Raw genomic sequence first — 7,271 nt, 5'->3', positions numbered from 1 at the left:
AGTAGATGATTATAATACAATGATACACACTTAAAAGAAGTATTGTGTAATATGGTGAGCTTGCATAAGAAAGAAAGTCTCTACTTCATTTAAGGAAAGAAGGAGGGATTTACGAGACGACAGAGGACATAGGAGCTGATTTTTCTTTTTTTGAGACGGAGTCTTGCTCTGTTGCCCAGGCTGGAGTTCAGTGGCACAATCTCGGGTTCAAGCAATTCTCCTGCCTCAGCCTCCTGACTAGCTGGAATTACAGGTACATGCCACTATACCCGGTTAATTTTTGTATTTTTAGTATAGACAGGGGTCTCACCATATTGGCCAGGCTGGTCTTGAACTCCTGACCACAAATGATCCACCCGCCTTGGCCTCCCTGAGTGCTGGGATTACAGGCATTAGTAACAGTGCCCAGCCTAGCAGCTGAGTCTTAAATGATGTGTAGAGGTCAAGTGGAAAAGGTAGGAGGCAAAACGATTTCAGGGTTTTGGAAAGGCTTAAAATGAAGGGCATTGGAAGCAGCAAGAAAAGTACAAAGACATAGAGGCATATGGGTTCATGGGATGATGAGGGTGGTCTCCCCGTATGGGAACGTGAAATTGAGAGTTAGCTGGGATCCAGGTCCACACAGATTTTGGGTGCCCCGGGAAGGAGTGCACACTTGATTGTAAACACAGGAGCACCAGTGGAGGAGTTCAAGCATGCAAGTGAAGCGATCCTTTTTTTGTTTTTTTGACTTTTAGAATGATCACCCTGGGATGTACATGAAGAATTGATAAGGTCCTACGTTAGGACAGTTGCTGTGGGAATGAAGAAGGAGGGATGGAATTGAGAGATGTTTGAGATCTAGAACAAACAGAACTTGACAACTGAAGAAATGTGGGTAAGCCCTAAAGAGAGATGTGGAAGAAGGGGGGGAATGAAAATTGGTGTCTCTAAGTGAACTTGGAATATATGGTTCTATCTCTTTAAGAGAAAAAATGATCCAGATACAATAGGAAGCTAAAGGATTTTTTAAATACTCATTTAATTGGATACAAATATTCCCTTAAAAACTTTTTTTTTTTTTGGATGGAGGGCCATATGCTGCCTTTAAATATTTAAGTACTTTTGTGTCAGGGATATGTTCCAAAAATCCGTTGGTAGTTAATCTCTCTGAATTAGTGGCTCTTCAACTTGGGTTCTTTAGGCCCCTGGGAACAAGAAGGACCTGGGCAGGCAGAGCTCAGGGCCACTTCCAGGCTGCAGGAACCACAGCACCACCCTTATTTGTTGTCACCGCGAGCTTACATGTAGAATTTCAGAAATGGCTCTGGAGCTGTAAAATCTTCAAAATCACTAGTCTAATTATCAGTTACTCATGTAATACGTTTTGTTAAAGGGTTTGGCTGTAGTTCTGTGTTATGGAGTGTTTCTTTGTTTTGTTTGTGTTTATTGTTTGTTTCTATCTTGGAAAATGGGGCTCCCTTCAGGGGACCTATATTCACAAATCTGGTATATTGTGTCTGATTCTCTTTAATGGCAGAGAAAGGTGGTCTTACTTGCCACATTTTCTGTTTCCTAATAAACACACAGCCATCTCAGGCCACAACGGTCCATGTTTCTCTTAACAATGGCATTAGAATAAAACATCTGTCACCAGAGCAGTCCACGGGGCCCTTGGTGTTTTTTTCCCGTCAGTCCTACTGAGGTGAAAAGTGAAAGCTAGCCACGAATCAGCTGAGAATTAGCACAAGTTGTTGTTTTTTGAGTTTTCCAAATATTTTCCAACTCCCATTGTGTGTTTTTGTGTTTTGCACTCAAAACCCTTGCCAAAACCTCCTCCAACAGCATTCCTTCCTGGATTCCAAAGTCATTTGGAGAGCAAACAAAACTCCTCATAGGTCATTAATCTCATGGATGTATTTATATTTGTTAAAAATGAGGAGATGACTAGAATACATATTTTTGTTACCTTTGGATCCACAAAGTCATTTTTTAAAATTAAGACCTTTGCAAACTGAATTTATATAATCTATGTTTGATTTGTATTTGGGGGATGGTTTTCAACTGAGCAAATACTTAAAATGTATTTAAAATGAAAATCACACCCTCGTGGAGTTAGTAGGCATAGAAATTGAAGAAACGATAGGTAGAACAAGAAAAGACAGAAAGCTGGGTGACTTAACTACAAAGCACAAGCACATTCATGTTTTTCTTTTTCTGCTTTATGTATTTTACTGCCCATGGACAGACTATTCTTGGGAAAAATCTTCTGCTTATATCTTTTTTGTTAGATACTTTGAATTTTCAGTATGACCTTTCCCCTGCAACCATCATTAAATTCTCTAAATAATAACAAGACAGTTTTCCTTTTTTCTACCTATGTTTATGGGAACTGTATTAAAATTGATTAAAATAAATCGTGTGTTAAGTACTAATCTCATTTTCTTTCTTTTATTCCCATGGCCAATGTTATAGTGTCGATATGGATGCCTTTGTGCCCTAGGGAGACAGAAAACAGAGGTTATCCATCTTTGCCAAGGAGATTGATGTCTTAGTCAATATCATCGTGGGACACCTGGAAAAACTGGCCTCTCTTCTCCCTAGAACGCCTTCTGATTTTCAGCTCACCAGGGGTCCTGCTCTTGTTCCTTCCATTATTATAGTCAGAGAATGTCAAGCTTTAGTAACTCCCTGTACAAAATGCCCTTGAAGAAAGATAAGGAAGTCTCAGCAAAGAATAGGTTCTCATTATAATTCCTCCACTTCCTTGGAAAATGTTATTTGACTCAGTTTCCCTCTCACTTGGGGATAGTGGGCGTCACAGGCATCCTAGGTCTATTGCTTTTGATACTTATTGCAGTCAACACAACAGTAAGGTCTTTTCTATGATGTTCCTTTTGCATTTTACATTGTCTCACTAAGTTTCAAAACATCTAATAACGACCATTTCCTTACATTATAATTTAAAGTCAGCTCTCTGCTTTGCAACAAGCCAATTAGTTCCACCTTGCAACAAATAGGGGGAGAGAAGCTGTTGTTCTAAATGTTAGGCCATTTTTTCTTATTATTTTAAATCAGTGTTCCATTTTCCCTGTTGCTTTTAAACTCAAAACCTGTTGTGTGATTTTATTAAAGACTATGAAAATGTTTGGGAGGAAAATGAAAAACATCTCCAAACACACTAATATTTTAAACCCCTTTAGTACGTACACACAGAATCTATTGTAGTTTGCATGCGGGATCTTGATTGTGTAGCTATGAATTATTTAAACACAGCTTGTGCAACATAGAGAACTATTGTCTAAAACTATGAATAATCATTTCCTTATTTTTGAGGTCGTGTATTTATTGGTTCTGCTGATGTCATCAGGGGATATTTTATTCTCTACTGGCCTAGCTTTCAGACTTGCTTCTGGCTTTGACTGCCGGTCTATTAACAAGTTTTTCTGAATTCAACCTGTTCCACGTGGAAACCGTGTCACATGTGACAAAACAATAACCCACATACCACAAACTTCAGGTTGGCATCTATGACGTTCAGGCTAACTCCTGTTTCAAAAAATGTCTAAAATTATAGCATCTATTTGATTGCTTTTCCACAAGGGCAACAGTCTAGGAAAATACCCCCGGGTGCTAAAAGTTGTTAGAGCTTTAGCTTTGGTTACCTTTATTTTAGAGTACAGCTTAGCTCTCTGCAAATATTATCTTATGTTTTTGTTTTTCCCTTATGAAATAACTCACTATATCTGTGAGCTAATTAAAGGTCCTTTGAATTTCTTTACTGAGAAAAGTCTCCTGGGGTGAAATGAGTGCAGAGTAATCTCTGTTTTTCCCTTCTTCTCTCCCTCTTTCTCTCTGTGGGCTTGAGGAGGGATCCCTCCATTAGTGATACATATTAAATCCTACACTGTATTTAAAAGGATAACTAGGCTGGGTGCAGTGGCTCATGCCTGTAATCCCAGCACTTTGGGAGGCCAAGGTGGGTGGATCACCTGAGGTCAGGAGCTCGAGATCAGCCTGACCACATGATGAAACCCCCGTCTCTACTAAAAACACAAAAATTAGCCACATGTGGTGGCAGTCACCTGTAATCCCATCTACTCAGGAGGCTGAAGCCAGAGAATCACTTGAACCTGGGAGGGAGAGGTTGCAGAGGTTGAGCTGAGATGGCACCAATTGCGCTCCAGCCTGGGCAACAAGAGTGAAACTCCATCTCAAAAAAAAAAAAAAAAGGACAACTAAAAATATACATATAATGGAGTAGATTTGATTTAATAAACATTTAATATGAAAAAAAAAGTCCCCTGGAGCAAGGGTGGGTGACTAGTTGGCTGTGAGTGAGCAGTGTGGCACGGCCAAGAGTCCTGTAGAAGGCTTTTAGGTCTAGGTCAGCACCAGAGAAGGGTCCAGAGTTATGGAGCAATCCTTGAGGCCTCTGACACTATCTTTGTCTCCAGGTCCTGCATTTCAAAGGAAATTTTCCCCAAAGTTCACCCAGTGAGGAGTAATTAGAATCACTGGATCTTGAAACAGGGGCATTTGAGTGATAAGCCAGGAGCCATGAAAAATATGATTCAGGATGGTGCATAATTACTCTTCCAGATGTTTGAAGTGCGTTAAGAGGAAGACGGAGTCCATGTCCTCATGTGGCTTCAAAGAGCAAAATTCTGGCCGGCAGGTAAAATTATAGAAAACAGCATTTCTGGCTGGGGGCCCTGGCTTATGCCTGTAATCCCATCATTTGGCAAGGCTGAGGTGGGAGGATCCCTTGAGTTTAGACATTTAAGACCAGCCATCATGAGATCCCCATCTTTACAAAAATCTTAAAAATTAGCTGGTGTAGTAGTCCCAGCTACTTGGGAGGCTGGGGTAAGAGGATTGCTTGATCCCAAGAGTTCAAGGGTGCAGTGAGCCAAGATTGGCCACTGCACTCCAGCCTGGGCGACAGTAAGATCCTGTCTCTAAGAAAATGAAAAGAAAAGCCTATTTCAGCCTAAGGAAGGAAAGCCATTTCCAATGGTCCCATCTCTCTGAGATGGGAGAAGAGTGCTACAGGATGCAGTGAGTCCCTGTTCCTAGGTTGAGGCCAGAGAATATGGCTGCTCCCCTTGAGAGGATGTGGCAGGGATTGGACTGAACGTCTCTGTGGATCCTATCAATGCCAAAATCCTCTGGTCCTGTTAGAAAACATGAATTCTCTGTTTCTAAATAAGTGAAGTTTCAGTCTTCACAGCTATGCACCAGTGAAGTTTCAGCCTATGCATTCAGCCTATGCAAATGTACATTGGGGACAAGTGGGCTAAGTTCTGGGATCCTGGAAGGAGGCTGCCTGGGTTTACCATTTATGAGACAATATTGTTACATTCTCAATTTTCCCAAGTGTAAACTGGAAGTGTTAGTAGAATGTGTCTCTTAAGGTTGTTTTAAGGTTTAAGCAGGTTAGTGTATATAAAGATGTTAGATGTGGGAAGGCACAAACAAGCTCTCTGTATGGGATAGCTGTTTCTAGCACTACCGGGGCACTTTCTGCGTGAAAGTACTAAGTTAATGTTGCATCTTCAAAAATAAGTAATCACACATTCAGATAGTGGAGTCCCATTGAGCATGATTCCACTGGGTAGTCTGGTCCAAGTTCATCCTCTGCTTTTTCAACTGAATATAGAACATCAATCTAGAGATTTTTTTTTTTTTTTTTTTGAGGCAGAGTCTAGCTTTGTTGCCAGGCTGGAGTGCAGTGGCACGATCTCGCTTACTGCAACCTCTGTCTCCCAGGTTCAAGCAATTCTCCTTCCTTAGCCTCCCAAGTAGCTGGGATTACAGTCACATGCCACCACTCCTGGCTACTTTTTGTATTTTTAGACGGGGTTTCACCATGTTGGCTAGGCTGGTCTTGAACTCCTGACCTCAGGTGATCGGCCTGCCTTGACCTCCCAAAGTGCTGGGATTACAGGCGTGAGCCACTGCACCCCGCCATGGGCAAAGATTTTTCTAACTCAAATGCCAAAATGCATCATATATTGAATGAGTAGCTTTCACCATGAGCCAATAAATAGTTAACACTTCTTGGTCTTCTCTAAAATATCAAAAGCTTTCCAATTCACTTATGCTGGCTAAACCCCTAATTATTATTCTAGTAACAAAACTGGGGCCAGTTCCAGGCATCAATGTGAAATGACTTTCTCTGAATTGTAGCATAAATGATAAATAAATAAATAATGCCAAATATTAGAGGTAAGTGAATTAGAGTATGTTTAGTGCAAGCATCTATTGCGGCAGAAAAAAGATTCAGCAGAGACAGAAGAGGACGTTTTGGATCAAGAAAAAAACACAATAGCATGTGTAAGAGGTTATTAACTCTGCACCATTTGCCCACTCCCTTAGTAATGTTTAACAAGGCTTTATTGATTACAATAGCCTTGATTTGTAAATGGGAACAGAAGATCACATTGTTGGCACAAGATCAGTCCTTGCATACAGCATCTGCCAGCTGAAGACTTCATTAATAATTGATTTTAGGGGGATTAGATGGGCCCATATGGGCCTGTCTTTTGCCAGCATGCTTCATCACAATATGCAGCTTGATTTATGAATAATTGTAGGTTATTAGTTCTGGAAGACACCACAGACTGGAAATTGGAGGATTTAATCAGTGGCAGAGCCAGAGTCAGATTTTCTGACTCCTATTGCAAAACCTTTTACACTAAATATATGTGGACTCTTTCATCAGCAACCTGAAATGTTGGCTGCAAATTTTAAACATCTGACAGCTCAATAATATAAAATATTTCTCCAAGCAGCTCACTACAGGTGACCTCCAGACACTCTTGACTTCATCTTCTTACCTTCCCCTTGAGGCTGAATCTCTATGTCAGAGATCATGAAGATTGGGGTTGGAAATTGCTTGTCCCTGGTAAGTAAGAAATGGCCTCAAGTGGCCCAATTCACAAGCCAGAACTCTGTCCAACCTTGCATAACATACTCAACTGGAAACTACAGTTTTTGCTTCTCATTAACACCCAGGATGTCTGGTAGTGTTAACAGGCCATGATTCACCAGGTGCCTGGCGTGCTCTGCCCTGCCCTGACAGCCTGCCCACTGACCTACAGAGAAGGCCACAGCTATGCACCAGCAGCTCTGGGGGTTCTTTCTTAGCTGTAGCTTCTAGCACTCATCTAGCATTTCTGATTTCTAACTTCCTGCCTGCAATATTTATGGATCGTGTTTCTGCCTTGTCCTTGGCAATGGCTGTTTCATGTGGACTGTCTGCTTGGTGTTCAGTCTGGCCTTGCTCA

Source organism: Rhinopithecus bieti, unplaced genomic scaffold (genome assembly GCF_001698545.2).
Source record: "Rhinopithecus bieti isolate Rb0 unplaced genomic scaffold, ASM169854v2 scaffold_9615, whole genome shotgun sequence".
NCBI classification, from domain to species: Eukaryota; Metazoa; Chordata; class Mammalia; order Primates; family Cercopithecidae; genus Rhinopithecus; species Rhinopithecus bieti.
This window is presented reverse-complemented; position numbering follows the sequence as displayed.